This window comes from Chiloscyllium punctatum, chromosome 52 (genome assembly GCF_047496795.1).
Source record: "Chiloscyllium punctatum isolate Juve2018m chromosome 52, sChiPun1.3, whole genome shotgun sequence".
Lineage (NCBI taxonomy): Eukaryota > Metazoa > Chordata > Chondrichthyes > Orectolobiformes > Hemiscylliidae > Chiloscyllium > Chiloscyllium punctatum.
The window spans coordinates 37,023,311-37,042,497 of NC_092790.1; positions in this window are offsets into that span (position 1 = coordinate 37,023,311).

Below are 19,187 nucleotides of genomic sequence, written 5' to 3' on the forward strand. Positions count from 1 at the left end.
CAAGGGGGATGGCATGTGCACAGAAATTGAGAGGGGGCACACACACACACAGCGAGAGGGGACACACACAGAAACGGCGGGGGGGGAACACACAGACACACAAGGGACGGACACACAAAGCGAGGGAGGGACACGCACACATATACACACACAAACACAGAGCAAAGGAGGGACATGCACACACACACCGGACGGAACACACACGCAAAGCGAGGGGGGGATACGTGCACACACAGTGAGGGGGTTACCCGCAGACACACAGCGAGGAGGGACATACATGCAGCGAAGGAGGGGACGCGCGCGCGCGCACACACACACACACACACACACGGAAGAGCACGCACACACAGCGAGGAAGGGGCACACACACATGCAGCGAGCGAGACGCACACTCACACACCAAGGGAGGGACGTGTTCGCACACGGGCGCGCGCGCACACACACACACACATACACACACACACACAAACACTCAGAGCGAGGGAAGGACACGCAAACACAGCGAGGGAAGGACATGCACACACAGCAAGGGAGGGACACACACACACACACACGCACAGCGAGGGTGGTGCACACACACAAACACACACATAGCAAGAGAGGGACACATGCACACACAGCGAGGGAGGGCCAGACACACATACGCACAGCAAGAGGGGGACACACACACACACACACACGCACAGCGCGGGAGGGACGGACACACACATACAGTGAGGGGGTCACGCACACACACACAGCGAGGGGGACCTGCACACTCACAGCGTGGGAGGGAGACACACTTACACACACACATACACATACAGAGGGAGGGACACTCACACACACAGCGAGAGAGAGACACATACACACAAACACCAAGTGAGGGACACGCAGTGAAGGGGGGGACACACAAACACATACTGTGAGGATGTGACACACACACACTCACTCACACACACCGGGCGAGGGACTTGCTGACACACGCAGCAAGGGAGAGACGCGCGCACACACAGCGAAGGAGGGACACGCACACACAAAGCGAGGGAGGGACAAGCAGACACACGGTGAGGGGGAGGGCATGTGCACAGAAATTGAGAGGGACACACGCACACAGAGAGAGAGGACATGCACAGGCACAGCGAGGGAGGGACACACGCACACACAGCAAGGGGGGACATGCACTCACACACCGAGGGGAGATGTGCATATATAGTGAGGGGGATATACACAAAGAGCAAGGGAGGGACACACACACACACAGCAAGGGAGTGACACGTGCACACACAGTGAGAGAGGGACATACGCACACAGCGAGGGAGGGACATGCACATACACAGCAAGGGAAGGACACGCGCACATACACACACACAAATACACACACACACACACACACACAGCGAGGGGGGACACGCACACTCACAGCAAGGGAGGGAGACGCACACACAGACCGAGAGAGAGACACATACACACAACGCGAGGGAGTGACACACACGCAACCAGCGAGTGAGGGACACGCAGCAAAGGGACACACACAAACACACACTGTGAGGGTGTGACACATACACACACACACAGCGAGCGACGGACACACAGCGAGCGAGGGACTTGCTGAGACACACAGAGGGAGGAACATGCACACGCACAGCGAGGGAGGGACATGCGCACACACAGCAAGGGAGGGGCATGCGCACACACAGCGAGGGATGGTCATACACAAACACACACGGCGAGGGAAGGGCACACACACACAGACACACACCACGAAGGAGGGACAAGCACACACATGGCGAGGGGGAGGGCAGGTGCACAGAAATTGAGAGGGGGCACACACGCACAGCGAAAGGGGACACGCACAGACACGGCGAGGGAGGGACACACACAGCAAGGGAGGGACACACATACCCAAGAGACGGACACACACACACAGCGAGGGAGTGACGCGCACACACAGCAAAAGAGATCTCTCACACACACACAAAGCAAGGGAGGGACATGCACGAGGAGGGGATACACGCAGACACACAGCAAGGCAGGGACTAACACACACACACACACACACACACACACACACACACACACACACACAACGTGAGGGAGGGACACTCACATACGCTGCAAGAGGGACACACATACTCTGCAAGAGGGACACACATACTCACAGCAAGAGGGGGACACGCACATGCGCGAGCACACAAACAGGCACACAGCGAGAGAGGGACACACAAATACACGGCAAGGGAAGGACATGCACACACATAGACAGCGAGGGTGGGACCACACACATCGAGAGAGCGAGGGAGAGACACACACACATACACAGAGCGAGGGGGCGACACATGCACACACAGCGAGGGAGGGCCACGCACACACACGTAGCAAGAAGAACACGCACACATACACACAGTAAAGGGGATACATGCAGACACACAGTGAGGGAGGGACACACAGACACACAGTGAGGAAGTGACACTCACATACACATCAAGAGGGACACATACTCACAACAAGAGGGGGACACGCGCACACACACAGAGCAAGGGAGAGAAGGACATCCACACACAGTGTGGGAGGGACACGCACACACAGCAAGGGGGGTCATGCACTCACACACGCACAGCAAGAGGGACACACACACACACACGCACGGGGTGGGGGGGAGCTGACACATTCACAGCGAGGGACATGCACACACACACAGTGAGGGTGAGACATGCACAGACACAGCAAGAGAGAGACACATACACACAATGCGATGGAGTGAAACACACACAAACAGCGAGTGAGCGACACGCAGTGAAGGGGGGACACACAAATACATACTGTGACAGTGTGACACGTACAGACACAATGAGGAAGGGACATGCGCACGCACACAGCGAGCGAGGGACACACACAGCGAGCGAGAGGCTTGCTGAGACACGCAGCGAGGGAGGGACATGCACACACACAGCGAGGGAGCGACATACACAAACACACAGCGAGAGGGGACATGCACAGACACGGTGAGGGAGGGACACACGCACATACAGCAAGGGAGTCATGCACTCACACAGCACGGGGTGATGAGCAAACACAGTGAGGGGGATATACACAAAGAGCAAGTGAGGGACACACACACACACAAAGCGAGGGAGGGACACGCGCACACACACACACACACACACACACACACACACACACACACACACAGTTAAGGGGATACACGCGCACACACAGCGAGGGAGGGCCACGCGCACACACAGCGAGGGAGGGCCACACACACACACACACAGCGAGAGAGGGACACGCGCACACACAGCGAGGGTGGACACACGCACACACAGCGAGGGAGGGCCAGACACACATACGCACAGCAAGAGGGGGACACACACACACACACGCACAGCGCGGGAGGGACGGACACACACATACAGTGAGGGGGTCACGCACACACACACAGCGAGGGGGACCTGCACACTCACAGCGTGGGAGGGAGACACACTTACACACACACATACACATACAGAGGGAGGGACACTCACACACACAGCGAGAGAGAGACACATACACACAAACACCAAGTGAGGGACACGCAGTGAAGGGGGGGACACACAAACACATACTGTGAGGATGTGACACACACACACTCACTCACACACACCGGGCGAGGGACTTGCTGACACACGCAGCAAGGGAGAGACGCGCGCACACACAGCGAAGGAGGGACACGCACACACACAGCGAGTGAGGGCCACACACACACACACAGCGAGAGAGGGACACGCGCACACACAGCGAGGGTGGACACACGCACACACAGCGAGGGAGGGACACGCACACTCACAGCGAGGGAGGGACACGTACACTCACAGCGAGGGAGGGACACGCACACTCACAGCGAGGGAGGGACACGCACACTCACAGCGAGGGAGGGACACGCACACTCACAGCGAGGGAGGGACACGCACACTCACAGCGAGGGAGGGACACGCACACTCACAGCGAGGGAGGGACACGCACACTCACAGCGAGGGAGGGACACGCACACTCACAGCGAGGGAGGGACACGCACACTCACAGCGAGGGAGGGACACGCACACTCACAGCGAGGGAGGGACACGCACACTCACAGCGAGGGAGGGACACGCACACTCACAGCGAGGGAGGGACACGCACACTCACAGCGAGGGAGGGACACACACACACTCACAAAGCGAGGGAGGGACACACAGTGAAGGGCGACACACAAACACATACTGTGACGGTGTGACTCTTTTACACACACACACACACACAGCGAGCGAGAGGCTTGCTGGGACATGCAGCGAGGGAGGGACACGCACACACACAGTGAGGGAGGGACACGCGCACACACACACAGTGAGGGATGGACATGCACACACACAGCGAGGGAGGGACACACACACACACACAGCGAGAGAGGGACAGGCGCGCGCGCACACACACACACAAACACACACACACACACACACACACAGCGAGGGAGGGACACACACACACAGTGAGGGAGGGACACACACACACACACACACACACAGCAAGAGCAAAGTGCACACAGTAAGAGAGGGACACGCGCACACACACACACACACACACCGAGGGTGGGACACGCACACACACAGTGATGTTGAGACACGCAGACACAGCGAGAGTGGGACATATGCTCAGAAAGCGAGAGGGGACACACACACATAAAGGGAGGGATGGTGACACACAGACATCCGCACACACAAACAAACACACACAGTGAGGGAGGGATATTCTCACACACATGGTGAGGGAGGGACATGTTCACACACAGCGAGGGAGGGACAAACACACACAGTGAGGAGAGTTACACACACACAGTGAGGGAAGGGCACATACACGCATACCCCCCCCCCACACATACACAAACACAGAACAAGGGAGGGACATGTGCACACACAGTGATGTGTCTCCTCGGACGTGTAATCGTCCAGCTCTCACTCCAGTCTGCTCCCTCACAGGGCCACCGTCTCTGTGACTCCCAGGTACAACTAGGCCTCGATCCTCAGTGCTGATTTATATTCTCCCAGGTGTGAGTCAGCCTCATGCTCCTGCTCCAAGTTGCTCCCTCACACGGTCACTCCCTCTGTGACTCGGTGCTGATTTCGAGCCTCCTCCTCTGCTCTTTTTCCAAATCCAAGTCCCAGTCGGCCTTGACCCTCGCTGCTGATTTATATTCTCCCGCTTTATGCTGCTCTCTCTCAGGTTCCCTCCCTTTGTGACTCCCAGGTAATGGTAGGCCTCAAGCCTCAGCTGAGATTTATAACATCCCATTCTGTACTGCTCTCTTACAGGATCGCCGTTGTGCCTGGAAGACAGTGGGAAAGGGGAGGATTAGACAGAGCAGAGGGTGTTACAGTGATTGAGGGAGCTGTAGGAGATGAAACAGGTTATCTGGGGAGCGAGGCAGACCTGCAGTAACTAAAGAACGTTACTGGAAGATACAGCGAGAGTTGCAGACACTGTAGAAGGCAAAGGAAATAGAGAGATGGTGGCTTGTTCATGACGGAGCTTTGTAGAGTCTAAAGGGCTTCAAAGTTTGTGAGAAGATTTGTAGCACGGGTGCTTGTTGTTGTGGTTCTGTTCACCGAGTTGGGAATTTGTGTTGCAGACGTTTCATCCCCTGTCTAGGTGACATCCTCAGTGCTTGGGAGCCTCCTGTAAAGCGCTTCTGTAATGCTTCCTCCGGCATTTATAGTGGTTTGTATCTCCCGCTTCCGGTTGTCAGTTCCAGCTGTCCGCTGCAGTGGCCAGTATATTGGGTCCAGGGCGATGTGCTTATTGATTGAAACTGTGGATGAGTGCCATGCCTCTAGGAATTCCCAGGCTGTTCTCTGTTTGGCTTGTCCTATAATAGTAGTGTTGTCCCAGTCGAACTCACGTTGCTTGTCATCTGCGTGTGTGGCTATGAAGGACAGCTGGTCGTGTCGTTTCGTGGCTAGTTGGTGTTCATGGATGCGGATTGTTAGCTGTCTTCCTGTTTGTCCTATGTCGTGTTTTGTGTCGTCCTTGCATGGGATTTTGTACACTACGTTGGTTTTGCTCATGTTTGGTATCGGGTCCTTCATCTTGGTGAGTTGTTGTCTGAGAGTGGCCGTTGGATTGTGTGCTGTTATGAGTCCTAGTGGTCGCAGTAGTCTGGCTGTCAGTTCCGAAATGTTCTTGATGTATGGTAGTGTGGCTAGTCCTTTGGGTCGTGGCATGTCTTCATTCCGTTGTCTTTCCCTGAGGTATCTGTGGATGAAATTGCTTGGAGTTTGACCCCAACCCGCAGCTCACCAATAGGATAAACAACACACTGAGAAACCTACAAAAAAAAACAGACAGATAACCAGGTTTGACCTCCAGAGCATGAAAACTGAAAGCAACATCACTCTCAGACACTATGGACTACCTAAAGTGCACAAACCAGCCATCCCACTCAGACCCATAGTATCACTACCAGGTACATCATCACACAAACTGGCTAAAGAACTACAGCAGAAACTGAAACAGCTGATCAGCGGATCCAGACACTCTGTACAGTCAACACAGGAATTCTTGGACATCATCAGAAATATGCACATAGACAAGGAAGAAACTTTGGTCTCATTCGATGTAACGGCACTGTTCACCTTTAATCGACAAAACCCTAGCCAGAGAAACAATAGCCAACCTGCTGGACATACAGAACAGACAACAGGACGGTGAACCTATCAACAAAGACGGCATACTCAAACTACTGGACCTGTGCCTCACAACACACTTCACATTCAACAACCAAATATACGAACAAATCGACGGCACACCCATGGGCTCAGCAGAAGCGGTAATGCAAAGTTTAGAACAAACAGTCTTACCGCAAATTCAACCCAAACTCTGGGTCAGATATGTGGATGACACCTTTGTAATCATTAAAAACAGAAATAGAGAACAAACACCAGATCATCAACACCACACTCACAGGAATCCGATTCACTAGAGAGGAAGAAAAGGACAACCAACTCCCATTCCTAGACGTGATGGTACAGAGAACACCGAACAGAGAATTCACCACAAAGGTATACTGGAAAGCCACACACACAGACCAAGTCCTGAACGACGAAAGCAACCACCCCAACACACACAAAAGAAGTTGCATCAAGACACTGTTCAAAAAGGCCACAACACACTGCAGTACGCCAGAACTGCAAAAAGAGGAAGAAGAACACCAATACAATGTTTTCGCCAAAAACGGATACCCCCCGCAATTTCATTCGGTATTGTCTGTACGGATTTGCTAGACGACTGTCCTCTGATATTGATGAGGGCAGTGCAGATGATGTGGTTTATATGGAGTTCATTAAGGTCTTTGACAAGGTCCCACACAGAAGGCTGGTCCAAAAGGGAAGATCCCATGGGATCCAAGGTAAGTTGGTAAATTGGCTCCACAATTGGTGGAGGGTAGGTTTTGTGATTGAAAGCCTTTGCCCAGCGGGTGTACCACAGGGATCTGTGCAGGAACCATTGCTGTTCATTATGGACATTAAACACTCGGATGTGAAAGCAGAAGGTAACATTAGTAGGTTTGCAGAGAACATGAAAGGTGAGGGTGTTGTCCACAGTGAGGGGATGGATTCAGGCTGCAGTCTGATATCGATCAGATGATAAACTGAACAGAGTAATATCAGACAGAGTTTACTTCTGATCACTGTGAGGTAATGCACTGTGGGAAGTCTAATAAATGAATGATATATATCATGAATGGTAGATCCTCCTGGTGTACTGAGGAATACAGGGACCTTGGTGGGCAAGTCCCTGGATGTCTGAAGGTGTCAGCACAGATATACAGGGTGGGGAATACACCTGAACTGGGATCAGGAGGGGGACCCACATCCTGGTGGGGAGCGTTGCTGGAGCTGCTCGAGAGGATTTAAACTCGTCTGGCAGGGCTGTGTGACCCCAAAGAGTCATAAGGCCAGAAAGAAAGTTGAGGCTGGTACAAATGTTCAAGAGAGGAATATAAGTAGACAAGGCAGGCAAGAACATAGCAGACAATTAGGGAAACATAGTGGATTAAACTGCAGTTATTTCAATGCAAAGGGCCAGACCGATAAGGCAGATGAACCCGGAGCATGGATGGGAACATGGGATTGGGATCCCATAGATATTACAGAAACACAGCTGAGGGAGCAACAGGACCAGCAGCTCAATGTTCCGGAGACAGATACTACAGGAAGGATAGAACAGGAGGCAAAACAGGAGGAGAGCTGGTGGGTTTGATTGGGGGAAACATCCCAGCAGTACCTAGAGGGAGTATTCATGTAGGATCGCCCAGTTAAACGATATTAGTGGAACTGAGAAATAAAAATTGGTCATTAGTTTTCTACGGTCGGACTACAGCGATAGGCAATGGGAGATGGAGGAGCAAATATGTCAGGAGATTTCAGATATCTCTTAGAATAATAGGGTTGTAATGATAGCGGATCTTAACCGTTCCAAACCTGGACTGGGATTGCTCCTAAGTTAAGCATTTGGATGGAAGGAATTTGTTAAGTGTGTTCTGAAAACTCCCAGTCATTATGTAAGTGGCCCAACTGGAGAATGGGGCTAAACCTGACCTCCCCTTGGGAAACAAGGTCGGGAACGGGACTGAGGTGTTAGTGGGGGAGCACTTTGGAAAGTCACCACAATTGTATTAGTTTGAAAATAGCGATGGAAAAGGACAGGCCTGGTCCACAAGTTAAAGTTATTCAATGGAGCAAGATAGTATTAGACAGGAATTTTTAAAGTAGATCTGGGGAGGCTATTTGCAGATAAAGGGAAGTCTGGCAAGTCGGAATATTTTAAAACCGAGATAAAAGGAGCGTTCAGCGCCAGCGTGTTCCTGTTAGTGTGCAGCTCAATGCTTACTGAATTAGGAAACACTGGCTGAGTTTCGAGGCTGTGGTCAAGAGAAAAAGGGGGCACATGTCAGATATAACTGGCTGACTGAAGGGAATCCCTTCAGGAGCATCGGGGCTGTAGGAATACACTTAGGATGGAAATCAGGAATGTAAAAAGGGGACACGAGATCGCTTTGGCAGAGAATGTTAAGGAGAATCCAAAGAGACTCTACAAGTGTATTAAGAGCAAAAGAAGAGCTCGGGACAAACCCGGTCTCCTTAATGATCAATGAAGGCAACGATGTGTGAAACTACAAGATCCAAAACAAATATTTCACTTTGGAACTTACTGTGGATAAAGACTGGGGCGCTCGGGGAACTAAACAGTGTTTGGCCTGACCACTATTGGAATACTGTGTGCAATTCTGGTCTCAATGCCATCGGAAGGATGTCGTGGAACCTGAAAGGGATCAGAAGAAATGACCAAAGACGTTGCCAGGGTTGGAGGGTTTTTACTTCAGGGAAAAGCCTGAATAGGCTGGGGCTGTTTTCACTTGAACATGGGAGGCTGAGGAGTTAACCGATAAAAGGTGTTTAAAATCATGATGGTCATTGACAGGGTCAATAGACAAGGTCATTTCCCCAGGCGAGGGAAACTTTTCAAAGGGGTCTAAAGGACAACTGACTCCCGCAGAGTGGATGGAATAAGCTGCCAGAGCAAATAGTGGAGGCTGATAGAAATACATTTAAAAGGCATGTGGATGGGTGTATGAATAGCAAAGGGTTCAGAGGGATATTGGGAAAATTGTGGCAAATGTGACTGGAAACGTCATGCAGGAGTTGGTCTGAAGGGCCTGTTTCCGTGCTGAACATCTCTATGACTCAATGTCTTGAAATGAGTCCACATTATAGAAAAGGAGGTGCTGGAGGTTTTAAAACACAAAGGTAGAGAAATCCCCAGGACCTGATCAAATGGATCTCAGGACATTGTGGGAAGCTGGTGAAGAAATTGTAGGGCCCCTAGCAGAGATATTTGTAACATAGAGAGCTATGTGTGATAGGCTGTTAGACTGGAGGGTGACATTGTGGACAGTGAAGAAGGTTTTCTGAGATTACAAAGGGATCCTGATGAAATGTGTGAATGAATGGCTGAAAAACTGTAGATGGAGTTCAACCTGAATAAATGCAAGGTAAAGCATTTGGTACAACAAACACGGGCAGGACTTATACAATTAATGGCAAGACCTTCAGTTGTGTTGTAGAACAGAGGGACCTCAGGGTTCAGCTACATAATTCTTTAAAGTTTGTAACATGGAGAGACAGGATAGTTTTAAAAAAAGGTGCTTGCATCACTTGCTTTCATTGCTCAGTCGTTTGGATATCGGAGTTGGGAAGTCGCATTGAGATTATACAGGCCATTGGTGAGTCCTCTTCTGGAATACTGTGTCCAGTTCTGGTCGCCCAGTTGTAGGAAGGATATTATTAAGCTGGAAACGGTTGGGAGGAGATTAACTGGGATGTGGCTGGGTACGAAAGGCTTCAGTATAAAGAAAGGCTGAATAGGTTGGTATTTTTCACTGAAACCTGAGTGTTGACAGATGACCTCATAGAAGTTTATAAAATCATGAGGGGGATAGATAGAGTTAATGGGAGTTGTCTTTTCCCATGGACAGGGGAGTTTCAAGACATGGCACTACATTTTTAAGTTTAGAGGAGAGACATATAAAAAAAGACATGAGGCACATTGTTACAGAGGGTGGGTTGTGTGTGAAATGAACTTCCCAAGGAAAGGGTGAACATGCGGACAATTACAATGTTTAAAAGACATTTGCATTAGTACAGGAATAGGAAAGGTTTGAAGGGACATGATCCAGGAACAGGCAGGTGGGATGAGATCAGTTTTAGACTATGGTTAGCGTTAACCAAACAGTGCGGTATGACTCTGACTATGATTATAATGTTGTGTCATTAATTCAGAAAGGCTGCAAGAGAAATCCAGGGAGCTACAGACTGATGACTGAGACATCAGGGTGGGTCAGTTGTTGGGGGTCATTCTGAGAGGTAGGCCGTACATGCATTTGGAAAGATAAGGCCTGATTATGGACAGCCAGCATGGCTTTATGCATGGGAAAACATGTCCCATAAACTTGACTGGAGTTTGCTCAAGATGTGACCAAAAAGATAGACGAAGGCAGAGCAACAGACGTTGTTTCTGGCTTCCGCAAACCCTTGTTCAGGGTGTAGCATGATCCATTGGTTAGTAAGGGTAGATCACAAGGGATCAGGGAGAGCTAGCCAACTGGATACAAAATGGGATGACAGTGGGAGACAGAGGGTGGTGGGAGAGGGTTGTTGTTCAGACTGGAGGCCTCTGACCAGCAGTGTGCTGTAAGGACTGGTGCTGGGACCACTGTTGTGCACCATTTACATAAACAATCTGAGTGAAAATATAGGAGTCCCTGTTATTATGTTTGTGGATACCAAGATTAGTGGAAGAGTGGGCAGGGAATATAGTTATCGAAGGGGATGGGCCAGTGGGCCAAGGCATGAAAGATGGAGTTTAATTCAGGTGTTGGATTCAGTTCAGACAAACCAGAGAGGACTAACACAGTTAATGGTTGGGCCCTGGGCAGTGTTGTAGAAAAGAGAGAGACTAAGGGGTGCAGTTACATTGTTCCTTGGATTGGCATCACAGGGTGACAGGGTGTTGAAAGCAGCAATTGGCACACTTGTCTTCATTGGTCAGAGCATTGAGTACATGAGTTGGAGATATTGGTAACATTGTTGTCGATATTTCTTATAAAGGTTTATGAAACCATGTAGGGTCTAAGTAAGGTGAATTGCCAAGGGTAGGTGAGTCCAAAGCTAGAGGTATAAACGTGAGGTGAGAGAGCAAGGATTTAAAGAGGGAGCTGAGGGGCAACATTATCCACAGACGGAATGGACTGCCAGAGGAAATGGTAAAAACAAGTACAATTACAACATGGAAAAGACACTCGGGCAGGTACATGGAGAGGAGAAGGTTTGAAGGGGTATGGGCCAAACACAGGCAAATCCGACTCATTCCATTTAGGAAACCTCGGCCGAAGAGTCATGCCGCACAGAAACAGACCCGATGTCTCCAGTTATTGGAGGAGGAGACTATTGAGACAAGGCATGTTGTAGAGACTGAAGCACGTTACAGCGATACGGATGGTCATCTGGACTGGAGGTTTCAAATATGTGAAATAATTGGTGAGAGGGGAGGAGATGACAGAGATAGGAACTGTTATAGGAGTGAGAATGATTGAAGACACTGGTCCTCAATACAAGCCATAGATAGTGTTGGAGAAGGAATAGGGAACAGAAAGATCCCAGGCAGCATTACCACCCTCTCGCGGGAGGCCTGCTTTCCCCTCAGTTGTTCTGATGCTCTCTAAGAAAGCACAGGCCTGGACTAATAACTGGGAACTCCCGATGCTGTCTCATTACAACAAAACTTGCAACAGACGTGGTGATTGAGTCTGGGGTGTGTCTGTACTGTGCTCCCCTTCCAGCACTTTCTCTGTCATGTCTTGTTAGCTGATGTTTGGATCCCCCTTATTACTTTCTGCTCTGTGCACTGGAATGATCTTACCTGGCAGCAGGATTTATTGAAGACTCCCGACCTCCCTGACTTTGTCTTTCTGGCTAACCAACCATTGTCCTAACCAGCAGTTGGCAAGTCTATTGAGTCAGGATCTCCCTGATTACCTGTAGAAGACACAGAAATAGGCAGAATGGGAAATTAGACTGATGCTGTGAGGGTTACACATGTAGAATGGCACTGAGCCCACAGAGATCTGGAAAATCCCAGTCTCCATTCCTGACCTATGCTGCCTCATCTCTCTGGAGTGGAGAATTCTGTTGGCTCATGATCTGGAGTAGCTTCAAAAGTGAGAGACGCTGACAGAGGCAGCAATTAGACCCACACAGTGAGGGGTACCACATGGAGAGGTACTGAGTCACATCACCAGAGTGCCGGGTCAAACAATTTATTTGTTTGTGCAGGAAGAAAGGGTTTTGATTCGTGTTGCACTGGGATATACAAACTGTGAGCAGGCAAAGTGATAGCCTAGTGTCATTATTGTGTGACAATTTATCCAGAAACTCAGCAAGTGTTCTCTGGACACAGGTTCAAATCCCACCATTGCAATTGATAGGATGTGAAGTAAATGCTTCAAAAACGATGTAATTAAAAACCTGTAAGTGAGTATTAAACAATTGCTGATGTTAAGAAAAATCCATCGGGTGCATTCCTGTCTTTAGTGAAGTAATCTAAGATGGGACTGGGATATCACAGGTATTACAGAAACAACAGCTGAGGGAGGGACAGGACAGGCAGCTCAATGTTCCAGGGGACAGATGCTGCAGGAAGGACAGAAGGGGAGCTGAGAGAGGAGGAGAGCTGCTGGTTCTGATTGGGTGAAACATCCCAGCAGGACTGAGAGAGGATATTCCTGCAGGATCGCCCAGTGAAGCTGTGTTCGTGGGATTAATCAATAACAATGGGGCTTCCCTTTCCTCTGATTGTTCGACAGATCCCGGGAGCCCCGCCCCCCTGCTCCTTGACCGTCTCAAGATGGCGGCCCTGAGGCCCGCGCACCCTCTTCCCTCAAACAAATGGCGGCCGTGACCCTGGGCCCCTTCCCTGATCAGAGACCGCCGCCTCCTTATCCGGGCCTGGAGGTCTTTTCCGAGTTTTTTTTAACCTGTATCCTGGACTTGTGAATTCTCTCCGCTCCTTTCTCCCGGCGAGGCTCCCACACACCGGCTCAGAGCGCCGCTTTCTGGAGCCGATCGAAGCCGCTGCCGGAGAAAACAGCTCCATGTCGCGCTCTCTCTGTGTCCTGATCAATGTGACACTGCGCATGCTCTGCATTGAAACAAAACTGCGCGTGCGTCTGAGATTATCGGTGAGTTTGTAGAGAATATTCATACCTGCACAGACTGATGGGTAAAATATTAGTCATTAACAATTGCTTTGTCGAGTATAGTCATAGAGATTTCTAGCATGCGAACAGATTGTTTGGTCCAACTCGACCATACCGGCTAGGTATGTAAATTAGTAATCGTTCTGGGAGTTTGAAAAGAAGTTTCTTACTCGAGTTGTGCAAATCCTTTGGAAATATGTATGTTATCAGATTTACATCTCAACTATTTCTTAAAATCTCACATTGATTTGTGAGAGAGGTTTAATACTCCACTATGTGGTGGGAACGATCAATCCTGCAAAACAGTTTGCTCTCTGACCAATCCTGAAGCGTTCACTCCTGGAGAATGCTTTGGCCCCGCTCCTCACTCACTCTGGTTGGCAGACCGGCCGCTGCTCGGTCCTCCACTTCCGCCCATTCCTCCCAATTGCAGAGTTGATTCAGGCGTGACTCAGCAGGCTGAGGGACAAGGGAAGTTCGAGTCGATTTCTTGTGATGCGGTGAAAATATCCCAAATCTTGGATCGAGAGGCTTGAGTTCAATTCATAGCTTGTGCAGGTGTGTGCAATAAAAACTTTGAACAGGTTCATTCCGAAAAATAAGGGAAGTCCGGAACAGAGTTAAAAACATAGAAAATGCATGCAATGTGGTGGGGCTGTCATAGCCCAGAAGATTTTCACCTTTACCAAGTGTTTCAGGACCCCAGTGGGTCCTAGTACAGACTGTTGCACTCCTAGTGCACAGCCAGATACCACGGTTGTGGGGAAAAGTGTCGTGGTGGGAGACAGAGGTGCTTTTCTGGAACGCGCTCGGTTTTGGAGGTGAAATAGATGAGAAGGAGTAGGGATTTTTATGGAGGTACCAGTTCCCCTCCTGTCGCAGCATCTTATTATTGTCCTGGCTTTGCCTCGTACATGTTTGGTAGAGATCAGTGACGTTTTGTAAGCCCACAATACAACATTCATCACTGTTTAAGATAGTAGAAATCTCTTGTAGCACTTTCGTCACAGAACAATACAGTGCAGAACAGGCCCTTTGGCCCTTGATGTTGCGCCGACCTGTGAACTATTCTCAGCTCATCACCCTACACTATCCCAAAATCACCCATGTGCTTATCTAAAGGATTGTTTAAACCTCTCTAATGTGGCTGAGTTAACTACATTACCAGGTAGCACATTCCACGCCCTAACCACTGAGTGAAGAATCTGCCTCTGACATCTGTCTTAAATCCATCACACCTCAATTTGTAGTTATACCCCCTCGAACACGCTGATGTCATCATCCTCGGAAAAAGACTTTCACTGTCGAACCTATCTAATCCTCTGATCATCTTGTAAGTCTCTGGCAAATCCCCTCTTAGCCGCCGCCTTGCCCCTGAGAACAGGTTCAAGTCTCTGAACATTTCCTCAAAAGACCTTCCCTCCAGACCAGGCAACATCCTGGTAAATCTCTTCTGCACCTTTTCCAATGCTTCCCCATCCTTCCCGAATTATGGGCACCAGAACTGCACACAATATTCCAAGTATGGTCGCACCAACATTTTGTATAGTTGCAGCATGAAATTGCGGCTCCGGAACTCAATCTCTCAACGAATGAAACCTAATACACTGCATGCTGCCTTAACAGTAATATCCACCTGAGTGACAACTTTCAGGAACCTATGGACATGGACTCCAACATCCCTCTTCACACCCACACCACCAAGAATCTTTCCATTGACCCAGTACTCTGCCATCCTGTTATTCTTCCTAAAGTGCATCACCTCACATTTAGCTGCATTGATGTCCATTTGCCACCTCTCAGCCCAATTCTGCAGTTTATCCAAGTCTGCATGAGTACCTGTAAAATTCTTCCACACTGTCCACTACTCCACCGACTTTAGTGTCGTCTGCAAATTTACTGATCAATCCACCTATGCCTATGTCTAAGTAATTTATAAAAATGACAAACAGCCGTGGTCCCAAAACAGGTCCTTGTGGCACACCACTAGTAACCAGACTCCAGGTTGAATATTTTCCATCAACCACCATTCGCTGTCTTCTTTCAAAAAGCCAGTTTCTAATCCAAACTGCTAAATCACCCTCAATTCCATGTCTCTGCATTTTCTCCAATAGCCTACCATGTGGAAACTTATTAAAGGCTTTATTGAAGTCCATGTATACCACGTCAACTGCCCTACCCTTATCTATATGCTTGTCTGCCTTCTCAAAAAACTCAGAGGTTTGTAAGACATGTCCTGCCCTTGACGAAACAATGTTGACTATCTAAATCAAATTGGTGTTCGCTAGATGATTATAAATCTTATCTCTTATAATCCTTTCCAAAACCTTTCCAACAACAGAAGTAAGGTACACTGGTTTATAATTACCTGGGTCATCTCCCCTGCCCTTCTTGATCAAGGGCACAACATTTGCAATCCTCCAGTCCTCTGGTACCAAACCTGTAGACAATGATGACTCAAATATCAAAGCCAAAGACTTTGCTATCTCCTCCCTAGCTTCCCAGAGAATCCTCGGATAAATCCCATCCAGCCCAGGGGACTTGTCTACTTTCACTCCTTGAATTGATAGCACCTGTTCGTAACTAACCTCAATCATTTCTAGTCTAATATCTCGTACCACATTCTTCTCCTCTATAATATTCTCCTTTTCCTGAGTGAAAACCGATGAGAAATGTTTGTTTAGCACCTCTCTGATCTCCACAGGGTCCACACTCAACTTCCCACTTCTGACTTTGACTGGCTCTATTCCTACTCTATGCTTTTGATCCTCACATATCTATAGAAAGCTTTAGGGTTCTCCTTTATTCTATTCACTAAAGACTGCTTGTGTGCTCTCTTTGCTCTTCTTAACTCTCTCATTAAATCCTTTCTAGCTGATCTGTAACACTCCATCGCCTCATATGTACCATCTTGCCTCATCAACACAGAAGCCTTCTTCTTCTCAACAAGAGATCCAATTTCTGTAGTAAACCACGATTCCCTTTCCATATCACTTCCTTCCTGCCTGACAGGAACATATCTGTCAAGGACACGCAATGTCTGTTCCTTAAACCAGCTCCACATTTCAATATTCTGCACCCCCTGCCTTTTGCTACCCCATTCTATGCATCCTAATTCTTGCTGAATCGCATTCTAATTGCCCCCAACCCATCAATAACTCTTGACCTGTGGCATGTATCTATCCCTTTTCATCGCTAAACTAAACATAACTGAATGTTGATCACTCTCTCCAAAGTGGTCACCGCCAACTAAATCAAACACCTAGTCTGGTTTATTACCAAGAACCAGATCCAATGTGGCATCCCCTCTTGTCGGCCCTTCAACATACTGTGTCAGGAAACCCTCCTGTACACATTGGATAAAAACCGATTCATCCAATGTATTAGAGTTATAGCATTTCCAGTCAATTTTGGGGAAGCTAAAGTCCCCCATAATGACCACTCTGTTACTTTCACTCTTATCCAGAATAATTTTGCTAATCCTCTCTTGCACCTCCTTGGCATTCTGCGGAGGCCTTTAAAATAAAACTCCAAGCAGTGTGACCTCTCCTCCACTGTTTCTAACCTCACACTACCTCAGGAGACGAGTCCTCATCAAAAGTTCTCTCAGCCACCATTATACTCTCCTCGACTTACATGATATGCATGGACCCATTGCAGTGCTTCAAACTCCATGAGGCATCCATACTCTCGATGACAGTCAGACTCAGTCTGGAACCTTCTCTGTCCTTAAGACCTTATCCACTGCCTGCGCTCCTCCATTTCCCCTTTGCACGTTCCCTTTCCAACCCACCTGCATCACTCCACAATTGGAGCTGTCACGGGCCGAAGTCTGTGGAGTAGCCTCCCTAACCTTCTCTATCCTCCTTTTAAGATGTATTTTAAAATCATTCTCCTTAATCAATGTTTTGATCATTCATGAAGCACCTTAGAAGATTTGCCATTGTGAAAGTTCCATACAATGCAAGTAGTTGTTTATATTGCTGTACATTAGGAGAAACAGGAATGATGCATTCAAAATTCTAACAAGAAAGTCACTGACAGGTTAGTGTGCAGGCCAGCAAATAATAACATCACATTGGGATGGGCAATAAACAAATAAATAACTGATGCCAGTAAAAATTGTACGGCGATTATCATGGGTGATTTTAATCTACATGTAGATTGGTCAAACCAGCTCAGTCAGGGTAGCCTTGAGTTTATTAAATGTATCCATGATAGTTTTCTTGAACAGTACGACATGGAACTGACAATGGAGCAATCTATCCAAGATCAGATTGTGCAATGAGACAGGAATAATTAATGACTTCAGGGTTAGGGATCCTCTTGGAAGAAGTGATCACTGTATGGTTGAATTTAGAATACATATGGAGAGTGTGAAAATAAAATCTAATATATGGGTCCTTTGCTTCAACACAGGGAACTACAATAGAATGAGGGAGAACCTGGATAAAGTAGATCGGAAACAAAGATTTTATGGAACAGTTGATGAGCAGTGGAAGATTTTCAAAGGCACTTTACGAAGTTTTCAGCAAAGGTATATTCCAGTGAAAAGGAAGGACTGTAAGAAAAGGCATACTCTGCGATGGGTATCTAAGAAAAACGATCAAATTGAAAGAGAAGGCATGCAAAGTGGCCAAAAACAGTATGAAACAAGAACTGGGAAAACTATTAAAGGTCAACAGAAAGCAACAGAAGAGCTACAAAGAAATGTAAGATAGAACATGAGAAAAATAAATGAGCACAGACTATAAAGACAGAGAGCAAAATTTTATATTGAACAAGAAAAGAGTGGCTAAAGTAAGTGTTGGTCCTTTGGAAAATGAGAAGGAGCATTAAGTTATGAGATATCACAGTGGAGAATACTAATCTCTTGCCAATAGTTAGTAAAGAGACAAAGGTAGATGAGGATTTGGAAACTATCATTATTACGGAATAGCTAGTGTTGGACTGTTGGAGGTAATTGAGTTAATGACAGAAAAGTCTTCTGACCCTGATGGAATGCATCCCAGGGTAGGAAAAGATATGCCAGGAGAAATAGCAAATGCACTGGCAGTAATTTTCCAAAATTCACTGGAAACTGTGGCAGTCCCAGCTGATTGTAAAGCAGCAAAAGTGACGCCACTGTTTTAAAAAGGAGGTGGAAAAAAGATGGGGAATTACCCAACAGTTACCTTATTCTCTGTAGTGGGAAAGATGCTTGGGTCTATTATCAAGGAAGAAATAGCAGGGAATCTCGACAGAAATTGTCCCATTGTACAGACACAGCATGGGTTCATGAAGGGCAGGTCATGCTTCACAAATCGGTTGGAATTCTATGAAGCCATTTCGAGCAAGGTGGACAACGGGGACCCAGTGGATGCGGTGTACCCGGATTTCCAAA